Source organism: Bos mutus, chromosome 6 (genome assembly GCF_027580195.1).
Source record: "Bos mutus isolate GX-2022 chromosome 6, NWIPB_WYAK_1.1, whole genome shotgun sequence".
NCBI classification, from domain to species: Eukaryota; Metazoa; Chordata; class Mammalia; order Artiodactyla; family Bovidae; genus Bos; species Bos mutus.
The window spans coordinates 17414646-17438772 of record NC_091622.1 but is presented as its reverse complement, the minus strand read 5'-3'; the positions used below and the strand labels follow the sequence as shown (position 1 = coordinate 17438772).

The following is a 24127-nucleotide window of genomic DNA, read 5'->3' as shown; positions in this document are numbered from 1 at the left end:
ATCTCTTACTTTCTCATATTGAATTTTTAAATGTACTGAATAAAAGTGGGAAGGAGGAGAAGGTAGAGAAACTGTTTTTTTCTTGGCTTAAAAAAGAAAAGATTGGGCAAATGCCTACATTAAATCTCATAGGCAGCCTAAGTTATTAAATATAAATGATTGCAAAATGAAAACCTGCAATCAGGTAAAGGTTAAAATAAATTCCCAAAATCTCTGACCTGTGTAAGTGGTTCTCAACCCCAGTACACATTAGAATCACCTGGAAACCTTTTAAATAATACAAAATTAAGTACTGAATTGGCCTGAATGAGCCTGGCCCACTGCTCAGGCTCAGTGGGGCCTGAGCACTGGCTTTTTTTAAATCACCAAGATGGTTTAATATGCTGGAAGGCTGATAATACAGATCCACATATTATCAAATAAAATACATAGGCAGATTTTTAACCAAAGGAAATGGTTACTTTAGTGCGAATAAGAGTCCCATGGAGAGCAAGGAAATCAAATTAGTCAGTCCTAAAGGAAATCAACACTGAACATTCATTGAAAGGACTGATGCTGAAGCTCCAATACTTTGGCCACCTGATACGAAGAACTGACTCACTGAAAAAGACCATGATGCTAGCAAAGACTGAGGGCAGGAGGAGAAGGGGACATCAGAGAATGAGATAGTTGGATGGCATCAGTGATTCAATGGACTTGAGTCTGAGCAAACTTCAGGAGATAGTGAAGGACAGGGAAGCCTGACTTGCTGCAGTCCTTGGGTCACAAGGAGTTGGACACGACTGAGTGACTGAACAGCAACAAACCCTCACCAAGGGCCTGCAAGGATCACGCTCTGTGTTAGGCTTTGAGGATACAAAAGTATTTGAAAATTAAGGACTTCATGACATACCTGCAGTTCAAATTCTTTAAAAAGTATTATTTTTAAAAATCCTCCATCATTTTTTTTTCCTGTAAAAGGAATATGCACCAACACATATTTCATGAAGCAAACTCTTTAAATACATCAGGCTTGACTTGCAAGTAAACTATAATTTTAAAAGTAGGAACATAAATGGCAATACAAAATATTTACTAATAAATGAGGATTCATGGCTCTACAATATAGATGAACACTAGAATCGGGATTTCCAAGTAGATGATCCAAAGACTCTTTTTCAGATTTACACACAGTTTTAGTGAAAATCCTGAGAGTAGCAATATCTATCACTTAATAATGAATAAGCCAGAGACTTTTCAAAACATGGAGATGGAAGTCACAAAATCTGAAAAGCAAGGGGAAACAAAACAAAACAAAACATATCAGGCCAGTGCTTTGTGGTAGTCAGAGGGAGGAAACTGCTTACAGCCAGCAGAAAAGCTAAGGTTAGATGAATGAGTAAAAGTAAGGAAGTTGAAAACATCTCAGCCAGAAATTTAATATGGCTTTATTTCTCTTAATATATAAATTCTAAGGAATCAGAACAGTTCATATTCAACTGTAAAAGCAAAAACATATTCCAAAGTGAAGTGAAATTATCTGTAGGTTTTTAACAAACAAATTTAAAATCTTAAGAATTAGAGTTCCCAATTGGATGGGTTTGGGGATTGAGGAGGCATTTTCACAAGAACTGAGAGCTTGACCTGGGACTCTCTTTGAATAACCAACTATTGGTGCCGGCATTATGACCACTAGTAACATATATGATTTTAAAAGTAGATCTGATTATTATGATTCATGAGAAAAATCTGGAGAGTACATAATCACCTATGGTAAGAAGATACTGCTTAAGATACATAGTTTTTCTCAGATTTAAAATGAATCTCTGTCTGAAGGCCCCCTGTAAAAAAGGGTGTAGGATTTATTTTTAGTCTCCTTGTACTTGGTTTCCTGAGAACTGCAATGTTCTTCAATTATGCAGTATCTGAAAAAGTTCTTATCATTTAATGTCTTTGGAATAGTCAACTACTCCTATATATAAGTCATTACTGTCAGCATATCCCCTAGTAATAAAAATGAATATGATGATGAGACAATTCACTGGACCCTATTATATGCCAGGTCCTTAATGTATACTAAGCATTTTTATATATTATCTCATTTAATCCACTCAATTAACTGATTTATTCACATTTTAAGAACAAGAGGACTGAGGCTAAGCAATATTTAAAAATTTGCCCAAGGTCACAGAATTAGGAAGTGGTAGGTTTAATGGCAACCCACTCCAGTACTCTTGCCTGGAAAATCCTATGGATGGAGGAGCCTGGTGGGCTGCAGTCCATGGGGTTGCTAGGAGTTGGGCACGACTGAGTGACTTCACTTTCACTTTTCACCTTCTGACCTGATGCCTCAGGTCAGAGTGTAGAGACTGATGTCATTAAGCCAGGTCTCTGGAGAAAGAATAGCGTGCAAGATGGAATCATACAATAAGGAAGTATGCCTTAATCTCTAACATTCACACACACACACAGCTTATAGCTGTCTCCCAAGTGACTGTGTTCTTCTTTAAAATTTTTTTTTAGTTCATTTACAATATTATATTAGTTTCAGGTGTTCAACTTTGTGATTCATGATTCTTATACATTATACTTAGTCATTATAAAATATTGGCTACATTCTCTGTGCTATACAATATACCCATCTAGCTTATTTAGGGAGAAGGCAATGGCACCCCACTGCAGTACTCTTGCCTGGAAAATCCCATGGACGGAGGAGCCTGATGGGCTGCAGTCCATGGGGTCACTAAGAGTCGGACATGACTGAGCGGCTGCATTTTCACTTTTCACTTTCCTGCATTGGAGAAGGAAATGGCAACCCACTCCAGTGTTCTTGCCTGGAGAATCCCATGGACGGAGAAGCCTGGTGGGCTGCAGTCCATGGGGTCGCACAGAGTTGGACACAACTGAAGTGACTTAGCAGCAGCAGCAGCAGCTTATTTATTTTATACATAGTAGTTTGTACTTCTTAACTGCCTGCCACTATCTTGTCCCTCCTCTCATCCCTCTCCCTACTGATAACGACCAGTTTGTTCTCCATATCAATGAATCTGTTTCTATTTTGCTATATTCATGCTTGCTTTGGTTTTTAGATTCTAATCTAAGTGAGAGCATACAGTATTTGTCTTTCTCTGTCTGACTTACCTCACCCTCCAGGTCCATCCATGTTGTTGCAAATGGCACAATTTTATTCTTTTTTATGACTGAGCGGCATTCCGTTGCCTTTATCTATCTACCTATATGCATTCGTGCGTGCTAAGTCACTTTAGAAAGTGAAGTCCCTCAGTTGTGTCCGACTCTTTGCGACCCCATGGACTGTAGCCTACCAGGCTTCTCAGTCCATGGGATTTTCCAGGCAAGAATACTGGAGTGGGTTGCCATTTCCTTCTCCAGGGGACCTTCCCGACCCAGGGATCGAACCCAGGGCCTCCCGCCTTGTAGGCAAACGCTTTACTGTCTGAGCTATGATGCTATAGACTGGAGCCCACCAGGCTCCTCTGTCCACCGGATTCTCCAGGCAAGAACACTGGAGTGGGTTGCCATGCCCTTCTCCAAGGGATTTTCCCCATCCAGGGATTGGACCCACATCTCTTACCTCTCCTGCATTGGCAGGCGGGTTCTTTACCACAGCGCCACCTGGGAAAGCCCCAGCAAACCTTGAATATGTTTAAATGACACTGTATACCTCCTATCGTTTTTGCTGCTCCTTCTCGGTTTTTGGAGGTGGGGCTAGTTGTCCCTCATCAGCCATCCCTCTAAAGGTACAGAGTTCACTCCTTGGGCTATTTCTGTTTTCTGTATCATTCACTCCCTAGGTCATCTCATCCAGTCTTGTGGTACTAAATAGCGAAATAAAAAATATTTACATTCATACAAAAGAAATAGGGCTTCCCTGGTGTTTCGCTGGTAAAGAATTCGCCTGCCAATGCAGGAGACACAGGTTTGTCACCAGTCTGGGAAGATCCCACCCGCTGTGGAGCAATTAAGCACCTGCACCACAACTCTTGAGCCTGTGCTCCAGAGCCTGGGAGCTGCAACTCCTGAGCCGGTGAGCCCTAGAGCCTGTGCTCCCTGGCGGGAGAAGCCCCCGCAATGAGAGGCCCGCCCAACTGAAGAGTACACCCCGGCTCGCTGCAAGTAGAGAGAAGCCAGCGTGGCAACGAACACCCAGCACGGCCAAATAAAGTCAATAGCAGCTATATTGATGACTTCCAAACAAATATTGGTAGTCTGGATCTCTCTTGTGAACTTTAGACCCGCATTTTACTGATCACTTAACACCTCCATTGGCATCTAATAGGCATCACAACCTCAGTATTCAAAACTGAGTTTTGAATATTTCCCTCCAAACCCTCCTACTGTCGTCCCAGTCTTAATCAACAACAACACTATTTTGCCAAACTCCTCAAGGGAAAACAACCTTTATGTTAACCTCGACTCCTTTTTTTTGATCTCTCCCACACCTCGTTTCCAGTTCCCTGGCAAACCTCCTTGGATCTGCCTTCAAAACATTCAGAATGCAGCAGCTTCTTCTCCCATTGCCTTGTCTATACCACTATTTTGTCTCATTTAGTTGCCTGCTGCTGCCAAGCCGCTTCAGTCATGTCCGACTCTGTGCAACTCCATGGACTGCAGCCTACCAGGCTTCTCTGTTCATGGGATTCTCCAGGCAAGAACACTGGAGTGGGTTGCCATTTCCTTCTCCAATGCATGAAAGTGGAAAGTGAAAGTGAAGTCGCTCAGTCGTGTCCGACTCTCAGCAACCCCATGGACTGCAGCCCACCAGGCTCCTCCATCCATGGGATTTTCCGGGCAACAGTACTGGAGTGGGGTGCCATTGCCTTCTCCCTTTAGTTGCCTATGATCACCTAAATAGCCAGTCAGGATTTCAAGTCTCCCTTCCTTGCTTTATATTTTATTTTTTTCTCCTTAACATTTATTTCTAACAAACTATGTATTATATTTCCTTATTCTTTATTGCCCATTTGTGCTCAAGGGGAGCGAAGACTTTGGTCTCTGGTTCACTGATGTATGGCCAGAATTTAGAACGCAGCCTGCATTTAAAGCCTACCTTTCAGTAAATATAAGTTGCAAGAATGAACGACTCTTGTTTCTTCTCCATAGTTTAGGTGTTTTGCTTACCTACATGGTTGAGACCTGGTCCAAGCATGGTCCATGTTTGACTCCTGGAGATGGGAAAGAGCAGAGAGGAATTCACACATCGTGTTGCACAGTCTGAACCAGGAAACGGCACACATCACTTCCGGTTACATTCTGTTAGGCAGACCTGAAATTCATGGCCGTAACTAGCCATCAGGAAGTTTGGAAATGGCATTCCTAGCCTGTTAGCCATGGCCTTACCTGGAAGTCTATAGTTTAAAATGTGGAACAGGATCTAGTAGACAGTTGGCAGTCTCCACCTTACCTGTTATTTACACAGCTCATTTTATCCAGAATGACAACACACTCAAAATACTTCAGAGTTCCAGAAGTAAATTACAGACTGAAGGTAGACCAAATTGTTCAATGGTGTGAAAATATGAGAGTACTTTATATGCCATTGATCACAGCTTTGTTCTTTAAAGCAGAACTGAGGCAAATCCCACTTGAAAGGCTCTGCCAAGTCTCAGAGACGCTTACTAATTCTTTAGATGTAAACTGCCTAGGACATATGGACCATATCTCGAGACTTTTATTATTTTATTGCTTAGTACAACTTATAGAAGTTGTGTAAAAATAATATTGAGAACTGAGGGCAAAAAGAAGTGTGGGTGAAAACACAAGGAAAGAAGCTTATTACTTCTATTGCTATCACCTCAGTTACTAGAACTACTGAAATTAAAAAAAACAATTGACTAATTTTCCTTCTTCTAAGAGACTCTAGCAATCTATGGCATGAACCACAGAGAACTGGACGATGTAGAAGCACAGGATGTAGAAATTCTACGATCCAAAGTCCAACCATAGGTCTTGTGGGAAACATAACCTTAGGTGTTAGAATTAATCAGTAGGGTAAAAATAACATTTTTGTGCTTTATCTAAAATGTTTAAAAATGCAATAAGCAAAGTAGCTCAGTCGTGTCCAGTTCTTTGCAACCCCATGGACTGTAACCTACCAGGCTCCTCTGTCCATGGGATTTTCCAGACAAGAGTACTGGAGTGGGTTGCCATTTCCTTCTCCAGGGGATCTTCCCGACCCAGGGATCGAACCTGGGTCTCCAGCATTGCAGACAGACGTTTTACTGTCTGAGCCACCAGGGAAGGCACAATAAACCCTTTCAAATCTTTCAAGGTAATTGAAGTTAACTCCCACAGTTAGATAGAGCTTATATTCTTATGCATCAGTATATCAACATAGTATGAAAAAGCATTTGTTAATAAGGCCTTTCTTTCAGCAAATAAAATGTATCAAGTACCTTAAAATAAACATTTTGTTGTTCAGTCACTCAGTCCTGTCCAGCTCTTTGCAACCCCATGAGCTGCAGCACGTCAGGTTTCCCTGTCCTTCACTATCTCCTGGAATTTGTTCAAAACTCATGTCCGTTGAGTTGATGATGCCATCCAACCATCTCATCCTCTGTCGTCCCCTTCTCCTCCTGCCTTCAGTCTTTCCTAGCATCAGGGTCTTTTCAAATCGGCTCTTCACATCAGGTGGCCAAAATATTAGAGCTTCAGCTTCAGCAACAGTCCTTTCAATAAACATGCAGGGTTGATTTCCTTTAGGATTGACTTGTTTGATCTCCTTTCAATTCAAGGGACTCTCAAGAGTCTTCTGAAACACCACAGTTCAAAAGCATCAATTCTTCAGTGCTCATCCTTCTTTATGGCCCAACTCTCACATTCATATTTTTATTTTTCTTTATTTTTCTGGGCTCCAAAATCACTGCAGATGGTGATTGCAGCCATGAAATTAAAAGACGCTTTCTCTTTGGAAGGAAAGTTATGACCAACCTAGACACCATATTAAAAAGCAGAGACATTACTTTGCCAACAAAGGTCTGTGTAGTCAAGGCTATAGTTTTTCCAGTGGTCATGTATGGATGTGAGAGTTGGACTATATATGTGAGAGGATGAGATGGTTGGATGGCATCACCGACTCAATGAACATGGGTTTGGGTGGACTCTGGGAGTTGGTGATGGACAGGGAGGCCTGGTGTGCTGCAGTTCATGGGGTCGCAAAGAGTTGGACACGACTGAGTGAACTGAACTGAACTGAACTCACATCCATACATGACCACTGGAAAAACCATAGCTTTGAATATATGTACCTTTGTCAGCAAAGTGATGTCTCTGCTTTTTGATACATTATCTAGGTTTGTCATAGCTTTTCTTCCAAGGAGCAAGCATCTTTTAATTTCATGGCTGTGGTCATAGTCTGCAGTGATTTTGGAGTCCAGGAAAATAGCCTGTCACTGTTTTCATGAAAATAACCACAGTTGAGTTAAAAAAGTTTTATTATTGCTTCATGGCAAGAATTTGTGATATTTTTGGCAGTGAGTTTGTTCCTCTGCCAAGGAATCCAAAGAAACTATTTCAAATGACCACCTTTTCCTCCATTTTTCACACTGTCACATGAAGAGTATTCAGATAAAGGCAGCTGGTAGGAGCAAGGCAAGAGGATGGGGCCTCTCAACTGTACGTGTAAATTGCTGTAACTCCCAAATAGCTCAGGATCTAGATGTTTGCTCCTTTTAAAATAATTTAACAGAACTTCTCTGGTGGGCCAATGGCTAAGACTTCATGCATCCACTGTAGAGGGCACAGGTTTGATCCCTGGTCAGGGAAGGTACTGCATACTGTGCAGTGCTGCCAAAAAATAAAGTAAAATTTAAAATAAATAACAGAATTTTAGACTTCATCTGACTTATTTATTAACATAAGTGAAATATATAGGATATGCAAAGTTAATTTTAGTTACAATTTCAGAAGCCTCTTTTCTTTTTTTTTATTAAAAATTTTTACATTTATTTATTTTTTTCTCTCTCTTTTTCATTTTTTTATTATTTTATTTTATTTTTTATAATTGAAGGAAGATTGCTTTACAATGTCGTGTTGGTTTCTGCCATACAACAATGTGAATCGGCCATAATTATATGCATAGCCCCTCTCTGTTGAGCCTCCCTCTCGTCCCCCACCCCACCCCTCTAGGTGAGCACAGAGTGCCAGGCTGGACTCCCTATCTTATACAGCAACTTCCCACCAGCCATCTATTTTACACATAATAGTGTATATACGTCAATCATCCCACAGTCTCCTTCCCCGACCAGGACCACAAGTCTTTTCTCTACATCTGTGTCTCCATTCCTTCCCTGCAAATAGGTTCATCTGAAGTTTCTTTTTTTGTTAATAGCTGTATTAGAAACTCTCAGTTTACTGAAGAAGTTATGTACCTTGTACTCTCAGCATTTACTTGTTTTTACTTTCTTTTATTAAAGTACAGTATTATATGCTATCGGTATACAATAATAGTGATTCACAATTTTAATGGCTATACTCCATTTATAGCTATTATAAAATATCAGCTACATTCCCTGTATTGTACAATATGCCCTAACAGCTTATTGATTAATTGATTGCAGACTTGATCAACTTTATTTTACTCAGTAATAACATACATATAGTAAAGTGCATAAAATGTACTAATTGTAAGCATTATAGTTTGAATTTTTACATATGTATATATCTTAATAACCACCACTGAGATAAAACAATAGAATATTTCCTGTAAAAGTCTCGTGCACTTTTCTCTCTTTTCCCTGATGGGTTGATCACTATTCTGACTTCTAAAAACATCTCTTAGTTTTGCTTGTTCTTAAACTGTATATAAATACAATCACATACTAGATGTCTTTTGTATCCGGCTTCTTTCACACAATAGAGTGTCTGTGAGATTTCTCCTTATGTTAGAACTATTTTGGTTTTAATTGATGGGTAGTATTCCATTACATAAATTATCACAATTTATTTGTCTGTTTGTGTGATAAGCACTTGCATTCTTTTATCTTTGGGATATTATGAATAAAGCTGCCATGAATATAATTTACAAATAAGAGAGTATATACATTCATTTCTTTGGAGGATAAAAGGTGGAATTGCTGTATCATGAAACATAACCCTAGTTGAAACTAACAAATGGTTTTTCAAAGAGATTATATAATTTTGCAACCCCCACCACCTTGTAGCTTATTTTGTACCTAATAGTTTTAACCAGAGAAGGCAATGGCACCCCACTCCAGTACTCTTGCCTGGAAAATCCCATGGACGGAGGAGCCTGGTAGGCTCCAGTCCATGGGGTCGCTAAGAGTCGAGCACGACTGAGCGACTTCCCTTTCACTTTTCACTTTCATGCATTGGAGAAGGAAATGGCAACCCACTCCAGTGTTCTTGCCTGGAGAATCCCAGGGACAGGGGAGCCTGGTGGGCTGCCGTCTATGGGGTCACACAGAGTTGGACACGACTGAAGTGACTTAGCTTAGCTTAGCTTAGCTTAGTTTTTAACTTGTTACTCTCCTACTCCTATTTTGCCCCCTTTTCCCTCTCCCCACTGGCAACCACTGGTTTGTCTCTATTCCTATGAATCTGCTTCTGTTTTGCTCTATTCACTAGTTTATTGTATTTTTTGTATATCACATATTAGTGATATAAGTTTTTGTCTTTCTCTGTCTGACTCATTACACTTAGCGTAACACCCTCTAAGTTTATCCATGTTGCTACAATGGGAAAATGTCATTTTTTAAATGGCTGACTAGTATTCCATTTTACGTGTGTATGTATTAATATATGGTGTATATATATATATATAGTGGAGAAGGCAGTGGCACCCCACTCCAGTACTCTTGCCTGGAAAATCCCATGGACGGAGGAGCCTGGTGGGCTGCAGTCCATGGGGTCGCTAAGAGTCGGACACGACTGCGCAACTTCACTTTCAGTTTTCACTTTCATGCATTGGAGAAGGAAATGGCACCCCACTCCAGTGTTCTCACCTGGAGAATCCCAGAGACAGAGGAGCCTGGTGGGCTGCCATCTATGGGTCACACAGAGTCAGACACGACTGAAGCGACAGCAGCAGCAGCAGCAGCATATATATACACCACATCTTCTTTATCTATTTCATCCGTTGACGACAACATAGGTTGCTTCCGTATCTTGTCTATTTGTAAATAATGCTGCCATGAAACTTGGGATGCATGTATCTTTTTGAATTAGTGTTTCTGAGGGTAATTTTTCCTTGGCCGTATACCCAGGAGTGGAATTGTGGGTCATACGGTGCTATGCTTAGTCATTCAGTTGTGTCCAACTCTTTGAGACTCATTGGTCTTTAGCACACCAGAATCCTCAGTCCGTGGGATTTTTCAGGCAAGAATCCTGGAGTGGGTTGTCGTTTTCTTCTCCAGGGGATCTTCCTGACCCAGGGATCGCACCCACATCTCCTGTGTCTCCTGATGGGAAGCCTGGGTCATACGGTAGTTCTATTTTTTAGTTTGTTGTGTTTTTGTTTTTTTTTTTTTTTGGTCATGCCACATGGCTTGAAGGATCTCAGTTCCCTGACCGCGGTGGAACCTGGGCCACAGCAGTGAAAGCCAGAATCCTAAACACTAGGTCCCCAGGCAACTCCTTATCTTTAGTTTTTTGAGGAACCTCTATACTGTTTTCCACAGTGGCTGCACCAATTCACATTCCCACCAACAGTGTACCAGGGTTCCCTTTTCTCTACACCCTAACCAACATTTGTTAGTTGTAGCCTTTATGATGATAGTAATTCCGGCAGTTATGAGGCAACATCTCATTGTGGTTTTCATTTACATCTCCCTACTGATTAGCAATATAATTAGCCATTGTATATCTTCCTTGGAAAAATATCCATTCAGGTCTCCTGCCCACTTTTTAATCAAATTGTTTCTTTTTTTGGCATTAAGTTATGTGAGTTGTTTACATATTTTGTATATTAACCCCTTATTGGTCATATCACTTGCAAATACTATCTCCTATTCAGTAGACTGTCTTTTCATTTTGTTGATGATTTCCTTTGCTGTACAAAAGTTTTTAAGTTTAATTAGGTCTCAGTTGTTTATTTTTGCTTCTATTTCATTTGAGGAGATAGATTATGCCAAACAATTTATGTCAGTGTTCTGCCCATGTTTTCTTCTAGGAGTTTTATGGTTTCCGGTCTTGCATTTAGTATTTAATCCATTTTGAGTTTATTTTTTACATGGTGTTATAGAATATTCTAATTTCATTCTTTTACATGTAGCTGTCAGTTTTCTCAGCTCTGCTTATTGAAGAGACTGTCTGTTTTCCATTGTATATCTCTCACCTCCTTTGTTGTAGATTAACTAGCCACAAGCACATGGGTTTATTTCTGGGCTCTCTAGTCTGTTCCATTGATTTAGGTGTTTATTTTTGTGCCAGTACCATACTGTTTTGATTACTGTCATTTTGTAGTATAGTCTGAATATCCAGGGTGCCTGATTCTTTTAGCTCTCTTCCTGTTTCTCAAGATTGTTTGGGCTATTCAGGGTCTTTTGTGTTTCCATATAGATTTTAAAATTATTTTTCTAGTTCTGTGAAAAATACCTTTGGTATTTTTGAAAGTAATTGCACTGAATCTATAGATTGCCTTGGGTGGTATGGTCATTTTGACAACATTGATTTCTCCAATTCAGAAACACAGTATATCTGTCCATCTGTTTATTTGTTCTTCAGTTTCTTTCATAAGCATCCTACAGTTTTGGAATAAAAGTCTTCTGCCTCTTTACATAGGTTTATTTCTAGGTATTCTATTCTTTTCGATGCAATGGTAAATGGAATTGTTTCCTTGAATTCTCTTTCTGATAGTTCGTTATTAGTATATAGAAATGCAACTGATTTCTGTATATTAATTTTGTATCCTGCGACTTCACTGAATTCACTGATGAGCTCTAGTAGCTTTCTGGGGCATCTTTGGGATTTTCTGTGTATAGTATCATGTCATCTGCAAACAAGACAGTTCTTTTCTTGATTATAGCTATATCAGGAACACCCAGTTTATTGAAGAAGTTATGTAGCTTGTGTTCCTAGCATTTATTTGTTTTTATTTTTAGGAACATCACAACTTGTTGTTGGGAGGTTATAAAGTGTGAGATATTAAAATACAGAAATTGCATAACATTTTCTTTCTTTATTTCTTTTTTGGCCATACCATGCGTGGCTTACAGAATCTTAGTTCCTTGACCAAGGATTGAGCCTGGGCCCCTGCAGTGAAAGTGCTGAGTCCTAACCTTTGGACTGCCAGGGAATTCCCAACATTTTCTATTTTAATAATGCTCTGGTGTACTTTGGACTTCCCAGGTGGTGCTAGTGGGAAAGAACTCGCCTGCCAACGAAGGAGACATAAGAGATGTGGGTTCGATCCTTGGGTCGGGAAGATACCCTGAAGTAGGGCATGGCAACCCACTCCAGTATCCTTGCCTGGAGAATCCCATAGACAGAGGAGCCTTGCAGGCTACAGTCCATAGGGTCACACAGAGTCATACACGACTGAAGTGACTTAGTGTGTAACACCAGAAAAAGCACTAACACATATTGTAAAATTAGAACTCTCTATACAATTCTTCCCTGGTGGCTCAGAGGTTAAAGTGTCTGCCTCCAATGCAGGAGACCCGGGTTCGATCCCTGGGTCGGGAAGATCCCCTGGAGAAGGAAATGGTAACCCACTCCAGTATTCTTGCCTGGAGAATCCCATGGACGGAGAAGCCTGGTAGGCTACAGTCCATGGGGTTGCAAAGAGTCAGACACGACTGAGCAACTTCACTTCATACAATTCTAAATAAAACAGTGATTAGCGTGGTCAAATCATTTCCTTCTTTATTAGCACTTCTCAAATATTATTTAATAAATCTTTAGAACAACGCTTTTTAGGGATCATTCCTTAAATATTAGCATGCTACCTAAATGGGTCCTTAAGTTTCTTGACAACTAAGTAACTGTAAAGAAAAGTTGTTTTGAAACAATTATTGAACCTAGGTCTCCTGCATTGCAGGTGAATTCTTGACCTACTGACCCATCAGGGAAGCCCAAAACACAGTAAAGCATTTGAAATCATTTGTGCTCTGAATGGCAATCAGACTTTTACCCTCTCACCTCCATGCCATTTTCACAGCTGAGTAGTGCTCGTTTCCCTTGTGCTCTAGGATGGAATCCTCTGGATTTTTGAAATGGGAATCAATGGGCAATAGAGAACCAGCATTAGTAATGATGAAGTTTTTATGGAACACTGAGTCTCTTTTCATCTCCTTTCTATCACATTTTATGGTCAGACAGTCTAGTTCAGCTGGCTATATCCAGTCTCACTGTTCAAGACAGACTAGCTAGGGGATAAAAATGACCAGGCTGTGCTCTCTAGAAGGCCAGCTTCATAGTTCTATTGCAAATAGGACTTGAGAAATATTTGTTCAAACCTCATACTATTCAATGTTGTCAATCCATTGGATCTGCCAATGGTTTTAGAATCATTTTTTTTTCATGGTCATACTTCTAGCAGTCAAGATTATTATTATCTTCTATTTTTCTTAAGATTAAGCAAGTGAAACAGAGGAAAGGAAAGCTATTTTTCTATGAATTAAGGCATATAATGGGATAAGTATTAATTTAGATTTACTGGTTTAGGAATGGAGACTTGGCCATCTATTGGGCAGAATTCATATATACTGTGAATTCCTATCATATTTTTGTTTTCATTCTGTCTTTTGAAACAGTTGTCCATTGCCTCTCCAACTCATTCAGATTCATTTCAAAACAATCATGGTTGAGATCTGTATTTACTTAAAGCCAAAAATTCATTACTCTTCTAACCTGATATATCTGTAGACAATAGATTATATATAATCCATCTGGTAGCCTATGAATAATGCTTTTAAGTGACAACTTTTATTAATATTTGCTGGTTGAACTCATAGAAACATAACTTGAAATGATAACGCTTTCCTCTACTAATCCATAATGTTTTATCTGGTTCATTGGGGTTGTAGGTTTCAACACATAACTGCATATGCTTACCATTCACCAGTTTTAAGAGAAAAGTCACTTCCCCAAGTGAAATGCAAAACATGCTAAATTAGGGACTTAAAATAAACATCTCATAAGATACACGCTCCTTGTTAAAATCTTAATCAAAAGCAAAATCCCAATGGATAAGTAACAAGGTCCTACTTTAGAGCACAGAAAATTTTATTCAATATCCTATGATAAACCGTAGTGGAAAAGAACATAAAAAAGAATGCAGATATAATGTATTACTGAATCACTTTGCTGTACAGCAGAAATGAGCATGACATTGTAAATCAATTACACTTCAATAAGAAAAATATTGATTAAAAAAAAAAAAATCCCGGCCCAAGCTTTGCAAATGTGGGCAGCACCAGAGGTATTTCTTCTCACTGTCAGAGATTTTGCAGCTTGGTATTTTCTATTTCCCTTTCCAAAGAAACATACAAGAAAAAAATTTTTTTTCAAGCTTAAGAGAAGAGTCCTGAGAGTGAGTTATTTAAACTCCTCTCCTATCTCCTAAACTGAGGGGCAGGAGAGAGCGCTTACGAGGAGAGGTTCTAGCAGGGCAGGATGTGGAGTGAACAACTGCTTGCAGACTCAGATTCGGAAGGGACCCTGGTGTTCACGGCTTCTGCCTTCCTGGATGTCTGCACGTGTGCTCATGGTATTTGAGGTTTGGGGGACGTCAAGTCAACATGAAGTATTTTCCTGCGTGATTGCATTCCTTTTCCACAACCTCGATAAAGCTCTATCACAGTCACTGATAATCTATAAAATGTGTTATGAAATGTGACCCTGTCTCACTGACATTTCACCCAAGGTCACACTTCCATCCTGGTTCACTTTCAAGAACCACTGCTGAGAAGCATCATTCTTCAGGTTAACAGCTGGGGTACACCCCATCATATCTTCTTACCGCAGGTCACCAACAAACACACTCCATCCTTAGGATGTTCCACAAAAGTCCTGAATGCTGTGGATCCTGCCTATCTCCCACTTCAACTCATACCCATCTCTGACTCACACATCCCATGACAACCACCCCGGCTTGCTTTTAGTTCTGCAAAGAGTCAAGCTTCCCCCATGAGACCTTTGCTGCTCCTTCAGCCCACGACATTTCCCAATGTCCCCAGCACTCACACTCTTCACACACACAGGCACATGTACACACGCACAGACTCTGCTAACTCCAAGTCCAGCCTTCAGCTATCAGCTGAATGTCATTTACTCAAAGTAGGGCCTTCCTTAGCCCCAAATCTAAACTAGGTTCTCCTATAACAAGGCCTCACAAAGTATCCTATACTTCTTTTGTTAGACATATCACTGTTTGAAAATATATATTTAATCTGGTGGCTTGGTTTGAAAATTGCCCCCTTGCTGGATAATAGTAGGTTCCATCAAGGTAGGATGGATCTCTCATTTACCAGTGTAGTTCTGGTAACTAGCATGTAGCAAAGACTACATGCTAGTTCAAATATTAGTTGAAAAAATGAACTATACTTCTACATTACATGCCCAGAGGAAAGGTCTCAGAACATTTGGCCAACCATTTTCCAGATTCTCCATCCCTGACCTTTGATGAGTTTTTTAAAAGGGCCAGAATGTCCCTTCTAATTGTCACTGAGCCAGGTGATGCCCAGAGATTCTTATCCAGCCCTGGTCACTCAGCCATTCTTCAGAAAAACAACTAGCTTGTTCTCTGCCTGGTTCTAGCAAAAGAAGGCTAAGTACAGGTGACCACAAACTCCCTGTGCGTGATAGGCAGAAGCTATCTGTATGCTTCCCTCTGTTCTCCATACAGATTGTACAACTTGCTCCACCTTCTTCTGGACATCTTCCTCTGCTTGCGCAGTGAGAAGGCATTAAAGAACTCCTGTACCTGTTTCTATGTGTTACGATAACTCCACTGTCGTTAGGTGGTGTTAAGGAATGTTATCTTTCAAAATGCCTCAAATCAAATCGTCACATATTGTTAAGCCTGAACTGTAAGGGGACCACATCATGTACGTGCCTATTCCAATCCTTTGTCTACAGACTTCTCTAACTAGGAGAACTTAATGTGCATGCTAACTACTTTGTTGCAGGGTAGCTGTTGACTCGAGTCCTCTTTACGCAGCTAAGGGACAAGCTACGGCTGCAGCATGCCCAAACGAGCAGTGCCACTGGCCCTGATATTGACCAACACAGTCCTATCTCATGCTTTTCTGAAATTTCCGCACACGACATGAGACCACTGCTCAGCTATCAAGGATAGTCTCACGAGAGGAACTCGGTGGCCTTCTGTGGGCAGTCATCTGTGGACATTAGCGTGGCCCTGGAGCCACTTGCAAAAACAAACCCTAGCCCTAGGCAGGGTTTAGGTTATATGTGTCCCATCCACAGCTGGCATCTGACCCATGGCTGTAGCCACACCAGAGATCCCTCTTAGCATCCTCCAAGACCATAAGCATGACTAGTAACAGCTAGAAATGAATTATTGTTAGAAATTCTTACTCTAAGCCAGCTGACTTTACAGTTCTAGGGCCATTTATTTTAAGTGTAGTTCCCTTGAAGTTCTTAATAGTTCTTGGCTATACATAATTTATGGCTTCTATTTTTAAAGTGCTATCAGAAATCAATAAGAATACAAACACATGAGCTGTTTCAAATGTCCTCACAGTGACTGTCAACCCATGCCATGGTCTTTTCACCGAAGTGACTAGAACAATTGATGCCTTTTTAATGTCAGTTGTTTCACTCAGGTTGAGCCACAACTGAAAAAAAATATTAACTAGTATTAAGGAAGAACACTCTACCCTGGGACTTCTAACTCAGGATGAATCATTTAAAACATAGGTAGCACTCAGCAGCACTAGAGCACCATGGAGGTTTCAGTATACAGATTTATATTGTATAAATTATATTGATACTTATAATATATTATAATTATATTGGATATTTTTCCAAGTAGAAAATTTCATTTAAGTTACTGCCATGCAAGAAGCTTTCCAGTATTTTTTGAAGTCTTCAACTATATTTAGTAGTTTAACACTACAATGTGAAAATTGCTTTATTAATGTATGACCAATACCTTCATTGAGTCATTCGACAAACATTTATTAAATGCCTCCTATATGGCAGTCACCATACCACAGATTGGTGCTACCATGATGAATACGTCTCCATCTCTGCCTTCAAAGTGTCTTCAGTCTACTCCATGTCCGTGTTTAAACTCCTCCTAAACTCTGGAGGATAGGCAATAGGCTCACTCATCCCTACATCCTCAGTGTCCTGTCTAGAGCCTAGCACGAAGTAGTATACAACAAATGCTTCCTGAACAAATTAATAAATGCATAGATGAATGAATGAAGAAATAGAAACTACTGAACAAATATTTAAAGAGCCAAGCTGCCCAGAGACCACCAAACCAAGAAGTAATATTCACTTTTCTCTTTGGGTTTAGAAAACAGATGAGATATAGTCTTTGCCACCATTCCTCCCATTTGGCTTCCAAGTACTCTTGCCTGGAAAACCCCATGGGTGGAGGAGCCTGGTGGGCTCCAGTCCATGGGGTCGCTAAGAGTCGGGCACGACTGAGCGACTTCACTTTCAATTTTCACTTTCATGCATTGGAGAAGAAATGGCAACCCACTCCAGTATTCTTGCCTGGAGAATCCCAGGGACGGCGGAGCCTGGTGGGCTGCCCTCTATGGGGTTGCACAGAGTCGGACACGACTGAGGCGACTTAGCAGCAGCAGCAGCAGCAGCTTCCGGTACCTGCCATTTTCTCATGAACGTAGTATTTCCCCTTGCTCTTCCGTTTGTTCTGTATAAGAACATCACCTAGAGTAGCGCAAGGTCCAGGATGCTTAATTTAATAAGCAGGTAACAGCTGGGGCTGTCTCCCTTTCCATTTCCCAAAGCAGGTTACATGGTCAGCTGCTGTTAGATTTTGATTTGAGATTCTTCTAATATGTGCATGTCCTTCTGTGCATTTATTAGACCAAGCCTGTGCTCCATGGGTTCCAAAAATTAGGCATCTCATGGGAAGCAGAATGTAACATAAAGGCCAGCTAATTTCTTGTGTTCCGAAATGCACTATTTAAATGAACGCCGGGTTTGAATGGGGCAACGGATTTGTCAGTACGTCTCTAGTGTCAGTGGCCCAGAGTCCCCCTTGTCCTACCTAGTCTAGGAAGAGCCTGAGTCAGTGACCACTCAGCAGGTTCCCTGGAGACACCAAGGCTCTATGCATTGAGCACCACACCCTGGATACTTCCACGAAAAGACCTAGGAAGAAATAGGGCTTTCTCAATTTAAACTGTGGGGAAAGTTCTAAATAACGAAAGAGACTGGTTAGCATATCGTCACTGCTCTAATGCAGATCATTAGCCTAAGTGTTTTTGTTTCTGTGTGTGAAGCAATCACAGTTCACGAATATTATAACAACTGTGTAGATCAGAAAAATCTCCAAGGGTTCTCTAACAAAAAATTATTCATTGATTTCACTAAAAACTTACCCACAAGGTGACAGGCAGCAGATTAGACAATGAAGACGTGTGTGGACCAGCTCCTTCTGGAGGGGCTCACAATCAAGAAAGGGAACAACTCCATATGGATTCAGTGCTGTGGAAGAAATGACACAAACCATTCTCAGGACGCAGAGGAAGAGCAGCCTCCTGAGTTTCAGACAAAGGAGGCTGTGTAGCTCAGCACTTCAGAGGACAAGCCCTGGTGACAGACTGCCCTGCCCCACAGCTCACCAGCGAGACTCAGAGGGTATGAGGATTAAGCAAGACAGTGCAGGTCAGGCAAATGGGAAACACGTAACAGCTGTAGATCCTCTCCCCGAACGAAGATGCCCAGCTCATTCTGTGGGCTTTCCAGGTGGCGCTAGTGGTAAAGAACCCACCTGCCCATACATGAGACATGAGACACGGGTTCCATCCCTGGGTGGAGACACAGGTAATCAAGTTAAAATGAGATCATGAGTGTGGTCCCTAATCCAACATGATCCCCTGGAGGAGGAAATGGCAACCCACTCCAGTATTCTTGCCTGGAGAATTCCATGGACAGAGGAGCCTGGTGGGCTACAGTCCATAGTTTGGCAAAGAGTCGAACATGACTGAAACGACCTAGCGCGCACACAGCTTGTTCTACCCATTGCTAATTTTGAAATTAATTAAAAAAATTTTATTTGGAGGATAATTGCTTTACAGTGTTGTGCTGGTTTCTCCCGTATAACAACATGGATCAGCCATACGTGGACATATACCCCCTCTCTCTTGAGCCTCCCTCCCACACGACCCATTGCTATTTGAAATGTTATCTTTGCCTCATGTATATCTCTGCCTCATGTATATCTCCACTTCTCCCCTCATTATTGAATATTCATTCCCTTTCTTCAAATCTTTATCAAAAATCTAAATATATATTGTGTACTAACTGCTAATAGCTGTTTCTAAGACTACTGAGAATATTTTCTCCTCAACCTCCCAAAAAGATTAGGCTTGAAAGAACTTTGTTCCCGAGGGCATAGCCAACTGAAACTGGCCCCAGATGCAACACCAGGGAGTCCTTAAGTCCCCCGGCACCTAGGCAACCAGTGTTCTCAGTACATACAGGTATGCCCTTTGAGCCCCAGGAGAGATGGAGGGACTCCAACTGACAAATTCTAGGGCAGGATCACAAGCAATTCCAAAGACCTATTTACTCCCAAAGTCCTCTTTGGACTGCAGTTTGGAGATGCAAGTGGAAATGGGAAGGCTTCCTTCCTTCTTTGTTTTCCATAGAGAGGGAGGGAGATTTCTCAGTTCCAGATGTAGGAGCACGCTGGACTTCCTTGATCCCCTCTCGCTCTTCCCCAAGCAAGGAGGAATGATGTCTCTGATTGGCGACATAGGGAAGAAGTATCAGAATTTATCTTCCATCCCTTTTCCTCTATTTTAGAGGCTCTGGTCTCAGGATGTTACAGGTGGCACTCTGTCCTCCGAAAAAAGTTGTGTTGAAGTCCTGACCCCCCAGTACCCCAGAATGGGACCTTATTTGGAAACAGGGTTTTTACACAGTTAATCAAGATAAAATGAGGTCATGAGTGTGGTCCCTAGTCCAACATGACTGAAGTCTTTATAAAAAGGGAAAATGTAGACATAGACAGGGACACACACAGAGGGAAGGCCGTGTGAATAGACGGGGAGAATACTGTACGATGAGGAAGGCAGAGATGGGGGTATGCTGCCAAAGCCTAGGAACACTCGGGGCTAGAGAAACAGGAACACGCAAGGCAAGAGCCTTTCCCTACCTGTCTCAGAGGGAGCATGGTCCTTGATACCTTGATTTCAGACTTCTGGCCTCCAGAACTGTTGGACAGTAAATTGCTGTCATTCTGAGCCACCTAGTTTGTGGCACTTTGTTATAGTAGCCCTAACAAACTGATGCACAAGACAAACACTTACTTTGTCCACTCTGCTGTATATGACCTGCTGCTGCTGCTGCTGCTGCTGCTAAGTCACCTCAGTCGTGTCCAACTCTGTGTGACCCCATAGATGGCAGCCCACCAGGCTCCCCCATCCCTGGGATTCTCCAGGCAAGAATACTGGAGTGGGCTGCCATTTCCTTCTCCAATGCGTGAAAGTGAAGTCGCTCAGTCGTGCCCGACTCTTAGCGACCCCATGGACTGCAGCTTACCAGGCTTCTCCGTCCATGGGATTTTCCAGGCAAGAGTACTGGAGTGGGGTGCCATTGTCTTCTCCGTATATGACCTAATCCTACGAAAAACAGCCTGCATCCATCTCCACCTGCGATGGAGAAGCTGGAATCAAATGGGAGTAAAGCAGGTGAGGCAGGGAGGTGGTGAAACATACTAACAGACCTAATAACGAGCTTCCTCTAAACAGCCGTTATTGGTGGCAAAGCCAACATTTTAATGTCCTCTCCTTGCTAATTTTTTTTCTGAATTTGAAGCAGGGAGAAGAGTCTGATTTTCTGACCAAAACTCCAAATTTAGGCTGAGATACAGGTGCCACTAGTGGTAAAGAACCAGTCTGCCAATACAGGAGATGTAAGAGATGGGGGTTTGATCCCTGGGTCTGGAAGATCCCCTGGAGGAGGGCATGGCACCCACTCCAGTATTTTTGCCTAGAGAATCCCAGGGACGGAGGAGCCTGGCAGGCTGCAGTCCATGGAATCACAGAGTCAGACACGATTGAAGCAATTTAGTACGCACACACACATAGTTTATATGTACATTAACTCATTTAACTTTCACAGTAGCCCTATAAGAGAGGATGTCCTACTATTATGCCCAATTTACAAATGAGACAGCTCAAGTCGAGTAACCTGTTCAGGTCAAGTAACTTACCCAAGGACAATGAATGCTAAGCGTTGCTTGTAGGCAGCTTGGGGCCAGAGTCTGTCCTGGCTGCCTCTGCAAAGGTTACATTGCAAGGAGCAGGTCCTTAAATGGTCCCATGAAAAGAATCCCATGGCTAAATATGTGAGGAGAACCCTCCGTGAACAAAAGTAAACTTTTCTTTAAAGTTTCCTGATCTTCTCAGAGCCTTTACAATACCACTGTGCCATGTGACTCGATCAGGATACAGAGTAGTGTTTGACCACAGAGCACTTTTCAGGGAACATCTCCTGGGACGAATGCTCTGAGGATCACCAGTTTGGGATACACTGAGAGAATATGTAAGGTGGGAGGTACTCTTTTGTTTGGATACAGCTCTAGGATTTTAAAATAATTTCTATATGCAATTCAAATACTCATAAATTCCTTCCTTTAAATTTTACAGAGAGAGAGAGAGAGAGGTTTACATAGTAAGGCTGGGCCCTGAGTTCTGGGAGCCGAAGCTGACACAGACCCAGGCCATTGCAACACCCAACACTCTGCTGTAACAGAGCTACAAAGCAGAGCTGGCAGAAGGCAAGGCTCCGTCTCAGAGGGAGAAAGGGGGTGATTTCACGGAGGCTTGAAGGCGAGGAGGGACCTCAGGCAGTCATTCTGGATTAACTCCTTTAGGCCTAACTGCTTTGATTCTGCTCCAGGAGGGTGTTAGAAACCCCTGTGGCTCTAGAGGGCATTCTGGTCTCAGTTTGTCAGGGGCATTATTCCCACAGCTAAGCAGAGATCACAGATTGGTAGTCCCTAGGAAAGATGTGCGGATAAGGCGATGGCACCCCGCTCCAGTACTCTTGACTGGAAAATCCCATGGGCGGAGGAGCCTGGTGGGCTGCAGTCCATGGGGTCGCTAGAGTCAGACACAACTGAGCGACTTCCCTTTCACTTTTCACTTTTATGCATTGGAGAAGGCAATGGCAACCCACTCCAGTGTTCTTGCCTGGAGAATCCCAGGGATGGCAGAGCCTGGTGGGCTGCCATCTATGGGGTCGCACAGAGTCAGACACGACTGAGGCGACACAGCAGCAGCAGCAGCAGGAAAGATGTGAGCAGCAGATGCCTGTTTGGCCAGCACAGTATGGCTGGCGGGTGTATATGTGTGTGTGTGTGTGTGTGTGTCTATGTGTGTGTGTGCTCAGTCACTTCAGTCGTATCCAACTCTTTGTGACCCTGTGGACTGTAGCCTACCAGGCTCTTCTGTCCATGAGATTCTCCAGGCGTAGGCGTAGGCTGCTGTGCCCTCCTCCAGGGGATCTTCCCGACCCAGGGATCGAACCCATGTCTGTCTCCCGCATTAGCAGGGGGGTTCTTTATCACTAGTGCCACCTGGGAAGCCCGTGTACGTGTAGTGTGGGTTTTAATTTAACCCATGTTCTCTTGGGCCTCACTTTCACACGCGTTTTACTCACCGGTCTGGTCCCTGAGTCTCCTCTAGGCTGACGTAGCCATGACACACCTGAAAGGTATGGCGCCTTTTCTCTTCTGTCGACATTTCAATAGACAGTGTCATGGAAAACATCAGGGAGTTAGGTCCCTGATGGGGAAAACCTGAAATACCAGTTTGGAAATGGTCGTCTGATGCTTCCCAAGTTAGTTACGGCAACCTCCCTCCAAAACGGATTCCCACTCCAAGGCAGTGGCATACGTCTCTATACTAGCCCTGCCTCTAATATTTGAGTTCAGTAGCTTTTATAATGGATTATCTTAAATATTACATTAAACCTGGCAAATCTGTCATCCTCTTAAATATGCTGCAAAAGAAGAAACATAGGATACCAAATAATTTAAAATATAATCTTTAAAAATCTTTAGATGGTGATCTACAGGCCATTTTCCTGAGGGCCTTTTTATGTTTGTTTTAAAAATCCCTCATAGCTCTGGTTGTTCTTCTGTACTCGTGTGGTTGTTTCATTAATGTTCAGAAAGTAAACGCTGTATGTTTGCATTATATTATGGTTATAGCCACTTGAGTGCAATAAAATGTATCCCTACTTACAGCCCCCTTAGTAGAGGTGTGACCATGAGAACTAGCCTGTGCCTCTTTGTAATTATGGTATACAGGGTCTCCCTGAAGTAGGAAATGGCAACCCACTCCAGTATTCTTGCCTGGAGAATTCCATGGACAGAGGAGCCTGGCGGGCTAGGTCATTGGGGTCACTGAGAGTCCGACACGACTAAGTAGCTGACGCTTTCACTTTTGTACAGGGTCTGGGTAAAGATACCAACAGAAAGCGTTTCACCTTCTCTTCTCAAGGGGGGCAGAAGTAGGAAATCATTCTCTTGATCTCCCCAAATCAAATTCAGACCCCAAGGCTCTAAGATATGCTGCAAACAGAACTGGGTGTTTTCTTCCTCCTTAGTCTGAGACATCACAGAATTCTGGAAAGCAGCGCTGCAACAATGCCCTAACAGCATGCTTCCCTGCTTCTCTTCTGGGCTTTCCTGTCTGCCTACAGGCTGGGTGGTGATAAGATGCCAGCAGAGCATGTGCCATTCAGCTTTGCACACGGGCTGGTGAGACACTGCTCTCCATTGGCAAAAATCCTGTCTATGCCCTCCCCTCCCAGGGCAGGAAACTTTGTTCAAGCTCCTGGGTTGAGAGAAACCATGGTTTAAATGTTTATAGGTGAATGGAAAGCAATGTGTTGGAAAGGGGGTGGGGGGCAAGAGACTCCACTTTTCTTTATAAAGCCTGCACTGTTTGATTTGGTAACTAAATATTCTCACTCGAAACATATTTAGATT

At 42.1% G+C, this 24127-nt stretch overlaps 1 non-coding gene across 1 annotated transcript; it reads left to right on the top strand.

Moving 5' to 3' along the window:
• The first annotated feature begins 12567 nt into the window (after positions 1-12567).
• On the top strand, positions 12568-12639 carry TRNAW-CCA (transfer RNA tryptophan (anticodon CCA)). The gene has a single exon. It is a non-coding gene; the product is annotated as a tRNA-Trp (tRNA).
• The last annotated feature ends 11488 nt before the right edge of the window (positions 12640-24127 follow it).